Below are 8,177 nucleotides of genomic sequence, written 5' to 3' on the forward strand. Positions count from 1 at the left end.
GATAATTTTGTAAATAAGAATGGTAGAATGCTTGAAGTGATGAAACTAGTAGAGTTGGTAAAAACTGTGCATTAGAAGGTATGTACAAAATCGTACTGTAGTTTGTACTTGAATGATTGTAACTCTGGAAACTCTGATAGAAAGTACAAGACGGCAAGTACCGTTAAGAAATGCTAACTTTGATGTTGGGCTTATTGGCCATGTTCATCTGAACAAGACATTGTTAAAAAATGCGCATAGGCAGGAGCTCAACAAATGAATGGATGCAATCAATCCGGGTATTACATGAACTCATGAGGAATCGGGCTGAACCGTTGGTTATGCAATGAAATCAAGGTTAGTAAAATGTGTAGTTTGCAATTATGAGTAAGAATTGGTATATTGAATGTTTAGCTTTAATGGTATTATAGGAAGGAAATTATGTCATTAGGAGGAGAGTTTCAAAATCTTTAAGTAAAAGTTTAGGGTATTGGTTAAAGGCTCGCACAAAGCACTCACGCAACATACTTGCTTAGTAAGGAAAAGTAGTGCGTGAAGGGAGCTAGTAGTAAAGTGATATGAATGAGATGATTTGAGACCAACATAAAGATATGAATGGTATAGATAACAATAGTAATCGTGGAATGATGCTTAATCATCGTGTCAAGAATGAATAAGTAAGTTTAAGAAGGGTGGTTTTGTTGTAATATTAATAAGTCTTTGAATGATTATAGAATGCGTATGATAATATGTTGACCCCTCGTATGAACATGAAGGTAACTAGAAGTAACGTTAGTAATGGGATGTTGAGGATGGCTCATAGTGAACAAAATGAAAGATCGTATACGATGTATGTGTAATAAATCGATTTATTTCGAATAGTAAATGTATGAATATATTATGCTTAATTAGAAAGTTAGAAACGAGCCATAGACTTAGGTCTGTACGAGCAACAATATACATTGGAATAAATTCAATGAATGGACCGCTAGTGATGATATGTGCTAGGAACTAGCATTTTAAGGTGAAAACGACACTAATAAGAGCTCTTGATCAGATTCTGACTCTTATGTGATTATGAAAGTAAATTACTAATTTAAGAAGGTAGGGGAAATGCGTACGATCGTGTTTATGCTTGAATAAAACTTTTTGCCAAGATCTCAAATGTATTTATGTTGAAGTGTGCCCTCTGAAAGAGTACAATAAGAAAGTAGGAGTATTAATGAGAAAGGTTTCGAGGACGAGACCTCTTTTATGGGGGGTAGACTTGTAACGCCCCCCCCCCCCCAAAAAAAAAAAAAAACACTCGAATTGTTTAATTTGCTAGTAGGTGTTCATGTTTTATAATACGAAATAAAATAACTAGGTTATTTAACCCAGTTAAATGATTAGTAAAACTAGTAAGGAAAGAAAGTTGTGTCATTAGTGACCAAGTAGCAAATAAGAGGGACTAAAGGTGAATGTTTTAGGTTGAAGTTATAACTAAAAAGAAAGAGCAGGAGTTTAGTGTGTGTATTCTTGTGTGTATGTCAACATACCTGAGAGTGAGAGAGAGAGAGAGAGAGAGAGAGAGAGAGAGAGAGAGAGAGAGAGAGAGAGAGAGAACTCCCAAACAACTACAAGAAATTGATGATGAAATTGGAAGCCAACTTCTTGCATGAATGAAGAAATAACATCATCTAGCCCTAACAATTAGTTGGTAAGTTGTATGATTCAATTTGGTAAATTTTGTATGAAGTGGGTTTTGATGAAGTCACAAATTAGTATGAATTGAGCATGAATATATGTTAGAATCATCATGTGGAACATGAATTATACAAGATTTTAATGTCATTTGATGTTTTGGGTTGAAACCCACTTGTAGTAGTAAGGATGCTGATACAGGTGAATTATCCTTGTTCAATGTTATGTAAATTGTTGATGTAGTATGTTGCATGTGATGAAGTATTGTTAGACATGTTGATTATGATATGAAATTAATGGATGTTTAGTTGTATTTGATGAATGAAAACAAGAAATAGGAATATAAGCATGAAACACGTGAACATTGTGCCATAAATATGGTACGCATGCCAAGTGTTTGATGAAATGTCTAGGTGGCAACAATGGGTGAGGTTGTTTGCATGTAATTGATGAACATGAAAGGAATATGATAATGTGATTTGAAATATGTAATTATGTAAAAAATTGAATACTATTAAAAATATGTGTATGAATTGGAAGATGTGATGTTAACGCAAGTTTAATTCAGAATTCGACGATGGACGAAAAGATAATAATACAAGTTGTCTGAGAGCAACTTGTATTTATAAGGTTGAGTATGCCATGCCACCAATAGGGCTTATATGGTAAACATAATTAAAGATTTGACAAGATAAAATAAATGTCGGACACAAAGAAAGCGAAAAGACTTGGAATGTATGCCTATGGAAAACGATGGGCCGTTTCAAGAAAGATATATAGGTATGTGTTTTATTTTGCCCTTGGAAAGAAATGTTAGTTGGAAGGTAATAGTAAACATGATTTTAAAATGAAAAGGTTTCGGGGACGAAACCTACTTTATGGAGGGTAGACTTGTAACATCTCGTTTCAAGTGAAGTTGTAAAATAATATTTTATTATTTGTTTGGAACTATTAATGGAGGAAAATAACTTTGGGTACCAATATATTTTAACGGATTGTATTTTAGCAATATAAGTCGAGAAATATGACCGGTTCGCTTCGGGGAAATACCGTTACCTCATCTTGTGGCTTACCCAAACTTAAAGGGGCATTGTTATATAAAAATTAAACTTGATGGTGTATGTTGCAATTATCTAAAAGTTGAATGTATAAAAAGGCAACTTTACGCTCATTTGTGACAAAAATGGCTGGAGTTAGAGAGAGAAATGCATAAAACTAGAGAGAGAATGGAAGTGGTGGTCTAATGGTGGTCCGATGACGGTTTGCAGCGGCCGGTGGTGGTCGGAGTTGCGGGTTTCAACCTTAAACCACCTCGCGATGATAAGAATGCAAGGGTAAGCTCTTTTTTCTCAAAAATCTCAAGTTAAAGTCGTTTTTACTTGTCGAAAAGTTAGATTCGTCTATGTGATTTCCGTTTTATTTTGTGCGGTCTAAAAGAAGTGGCTGGTACAGGAAAATCAACCGTTGGATCGAGCACAAATTTTTATAGTAGCTTTCTGACTTATAAATGTTAACATCCAACGGTTGGCAATACGAAATGTGTTCCGGAGGTAGGTGATTTACAGCTCAAATCGTAGCAGTTTGAATTTTCGAAACTGAAAATGCAGTCATAAAGGTTGAGTTATTCCAGGAGATCCGACCGTTGGATTGAGCTAAAATTTTGGCAGTAGCTTTTGAAGACATGAATCTTCAATCATATCAAAGGAAATTCTGATCAGATGTTAGTAAGTATGATTTTGAAAATGATCAGTTTGTAACAGTTTATTTGTGCGAAAAGCAGGAACTTGATTGTGATGCATGGATGATTTAATGGAGTTTTATACGAAATCTGAGACCGTGGAAATGTTTGTGATGCAAAAAAATAAACACAACTACATAAGTGGATCTCGTTGTATGTCGGCTACAATAAAATCCACGTACACGATCAATTACGTTTTCCTACGGGCAAAGGTGAGTGGTTTATATATGTTTTGGTATGAGTTGTTACTTCGGATTTTATTAAGTTTATGAACACATAACATATGCTATCTTATTGTACTTATTAAAAATCCATGATGAGCGATAAAATTAAAATCATGTAGATCAATTATTTGATAATTGAAGTATGGTATTTCATGTAGTAATTCATTGGCCATATGTGTTAAATATTCAAGTAAAGTTGAAATGTTAATATTTTTGTTCGGAATCCATTTGGTTAGATTAGAATGATCACTCAACATAAACATAATCTCGAGAGACATATGGAATAACACTTATGTACTAGAATGGAAGTTTAGAATGTATTACTATATGTGTGTGTTTAATCATGGTGTTGAGGTACAAGCATGAGTACTGAACCGTCTGCGATTTAAATGCTCATGGTTGTGTTTTCTGACTCTTGGATATGCTAAGATGGATTAGCAAGTTCAGGTATGCATGAAGGGAATTTGTTCATGAAGATCTGAAAGCAGAAACAAACTAGTCATGCATTCGATTTTGTTTAGCCATGATCGTAAGCACTCTAACACTTAATGTTAGTATAGGTATGGATATTTGACAAATATTGGTTGTGACGAAGTAACAAATGTAATAGAATACTAAAAACCCTCACTTAGCTTTGCTAATTCAGATTGTGATTATCGATGTCCACAGGTTCATAGGTCTAGTCAAATATGAGATTGAAGATCGGGTCTGAAGATATGGTTGTACGAGTCTAGCAAGGATGGATGATTCATTAAATAGGTTATTAACACCATCTAAAAAGAAAGCATTGTAACGTCTAGATAACTTTTTAAAAAGATTTCAGTTAGGATATACGTTGTTTGTGAGTATTAGTAAAAAAAAATTAGGGACCGTTTTTCCGCTGCTAATTAAACGGTTAAATCTTGTTTTCAAACTAGGGCGTTACAATATGCCAATGAGCGGTTCCCACACGGTCTTCAGTCGATTAAGTTTATATCACCCTACACACTTTAACATGATTATGAGCCTATTGATATAACTTATATAGAGCTGTTTATCGTTTTTCATTTTAAGTTCAAAGAGGTTTCGACAGACCACTGATGTACTATCATTTTCTCTTTTGCTCACCAGGAAAACTCATTTTTGTTTTTCTATTGTTTTTGTGTTTTTGAAAATTTTCGATGTTTTTGTATTTTTAAAATTCAATGTTTTTTTTTTTTAATTTTTCTTTTGGAAATTACTCCCCCTAAAATGAAAAAGTTACGATAAATTAAAAACACAAATAGATATTTACAAAAACTATTTTCCGATGTTGGTTTTACTCTTGCTTGACCTTAATGTCGTTTACCATAAGTAAAAAGTCAAATCGTGATTTGTCAAAAGCTTTGGTAAAAAGGTCCGCACGTTGGTCTTCGGTGTGGACCTTAACAACATTGATAAGTCGTTTATCAAAACAATCATGTATGGAGTGATATTTGATCTTAATGTGTTTGGTATTTGAATGCTGCATAGGATTTCTAGTGATCTGTAAGGCAGCAGAATTATCAACGAAAATACGAGTAGATAGGAATTTAAAACCGTAGTCGCGCATTTGTTGTTGAATCCACAGGACTTGGGAGCAACAACTTAAGGCATCAATGTACTCAGCTTCACAAGTTGATGTAGCGACACAAGTCTGCTTCTTGCACTGCCATGTGACCAGGCGATTTCCTAAAAACTGACATCCAGCCGTTGTGGATTTGCCGTCGATTTTGCAGCCACCAAAATTAGAATCATTGAACGCGATCAAGTCGAAGCTATCATCCCTAGGGTACCAGATACCGGTGTCCGGGCAACCCTTCAAATAGCGGAAAATCCTTTTTACAGCTGCTAGATGTGAGGCCTTCGGGTTGGCTTGATATCGGGCGAGCAGGCACGTAGGATACATTATGTCAGGCCTCGAGGCTGTGAGATACATAAGAGATCCGATCATTGTGTGGTAAAGTGAAGAGTTAACGCTTTCACCCTTCAAGTCCAGAGTAATTCCGTGATTCTGCGGAAGTGGGGTACCAATGGGCATGGCTTCTGACATCTGGAACCGGCTCAATGTAACGCTCCACTCTTTCCGTATTTTCATTTTTAGAAATATCGTGTGTTCGTTTTCTATTTTTAGAATCGCAGTCGAAATCAAATCGAAAAAAAACTGATAAAACGAAAACGGAAAACAACGCGTTTTAAGCAATTTTTACCGCAACTAACGGAGGCACGCGACAAAATCGATGACCGACACTATTTTATAAATCTTTGATTCGAAACTAATATTTTACGACGTTTCGTGAAAACGGGCCATAAAAACGTTACTGGGCCGTACGAAGATCTCACACGCGCTAATGGGCTTTAGGCCCAACCCATTCTACTAACCCTAACTATAAAAGCTTCACTATCTTCTTACCCCTTTCATTTTAAAAGAAAACCCTAGCCCCAATTCACTGCCTCCCCTCTCATCTCCGGTCACCGGACATGCGTTCCGGCCGACACTCCGACGACAGCTTCCGGCCACCCACACACAACCCCATGCTCCTTGTACCACCTTTCACCACACCCTCCTGATCGATGAGAGGGAGAGAGAGAGAGACGTGGAGAGAGAGAACCAAAGAGAGAGAGAATTGAAGAAAGAGAGAGAAATCGGATGTTGAAGATGACGGCGACGATGATGATTTTCCGACGACGATGGCGGCTTCGGTTCAGGCAGTTTAGTTCTCGAGTTTGGGTTCCTGTTTGGGTTGTTTGGCCCAGGCCCACTTGAAACCCTTGATATAAATAACTCACTTAAATTTTTCAAAAACCCTTGCCCCTACTTTTCTTTTTAGCCGACACCCCCACTGGTTCCTCTCTTTCTCTCCACATCACCTGCCACTCTCTCTCTCTCTCTCTCTCTCTCTCTCTCTCAAAATTCTGGTGACCGGAGATTGGAACTCTGGTCGTTTTCTCTTACCGTCGCACACCCCAACACCCTCCTTTCTTCTTCTCCGGTCTTCTTCCTCGTTCTCATCCTCGTTCTCGGGTCCGGCCAGCCACCAGCCGTGTTCCGATGATGATGATGATACACGGATGATGATGATGTTGACAGACTGGTGATGGGGATGAGGACGTGAAGTTGACGATGACGGCGATGGTGTGCCGACCTTGGCGGACACGCGGCTCCGGTAAGTAACTCGACCTGAAATTTTGTGTTATGTAAGTTTACTCAAACATGAAATTCATAAGGTCATGTCTTGATTTAGATGCCATATTAAATGTAGGCCATGCACCTAAGGGTTTACTTTGGGATTTAGTAAAAGATAAGCATGTTGGTACCAACAACCTGGTAAAATGTAGGTTGGAAAATGTCATAGGTTTTAAGTAAGTGTTATTTTTGAGTAAAAAATGTGGGGGTGTTTGGGTTAGCTTATTTTGGAGCAACTTATGACTTATTGACTTATAAAAGTTAATAAGTTGTTTTTGTAGTGTTTGGATTAACTTATTTAACAAGATTTTGTGTGTTGATAAGTTATTTTTGAGAAGTTAGAAACTTCTCACTTATGACTTATATAAGTTAATAAGTCCTTATTGAGAAAGAATCCCAAACACCCACACTATGTTACAGAACTTGTTGGATTTGGAAAATATGATTATAATAGGTTAATGGTATTAGTAAACTACTAAACTCACTGGCACCTTTGTATAAGTGTATGATGGAACTTTGGTATGTTGTATATAATGATATGTGAATATATGATTATATAGTTGTTATATAGTAAGTTGAGTGAAATAGACGTTCAACATAATTTTACCAATTCGATGTTGATCGAGGGTTAATGCAGCAACGCACCGGTCACACATCTAGTATAAATATGATATGTGAATATATGATTATATAATTGTTATATATTGAAGATGTTGTTGCCTATATTTATTTACTATTAGTTTTCGTTGATGATATTTGTAATAACTTCTACTATTTACATATTTTTAGATGTGGAACAACATGAGAAAGGCTACGGACAATGCCATACATATGTTGCTGAAGGAGTTGATGCTGATTCTTTTAAAGAGTTAGGTATTCCATTAGTTTAGCTTTATATATAGATTTTGGAATTGTATGTAGTTTGTAATTTAATGTAGCTTGTTATACATTTAGCAAATAATTGTAATTTGACCGGTTTATTTCTGAATTTAATGTGATTGGGTTGATTTGAAAAGGTTCGAATTGGTGTACATATACTGGCTTGATTTGTTCGGGTTTTGAATGGGCTCGAAAATGTCAAATTATATATTTTTTCCAGCTTACATTTTAAGACGGGGTTCATCATATAATAGTTAATAATTTTTTAAATATGTATTTTGGATCAAAAGGCGAGGTTGATCATCTTTTAAATCATCTTTTAAGACGGGGTCTACTTTAAACCCCGTCAAAAAACACCGTATTTTTACACGCGGTATTTTAAGACGCGGTTAGAAACCCCGTCTTAAAGCTCAAATCACATCGTCTAATGCTCTGTTTTTGTAGTAGTGTGTATCCATGGGAAACATGTAGGAAAAAGAATAAACAGGTT

Source organism: Helianthus annuus, chromosome 6, assembly GCF_002127325.2.
Source record: "Helianthus annuus cultivar XRQ/B chromosome 6, HanXRQr2.0-SUNRISE, whole genome shotgun sequence".
NCBI classification, from domain to species: Eukaryota; Viridiplantae; Streptophyta; class Magnoliopsida; order Asterales; family Asteraceae; genus Helianthus; species Helianthus annuus.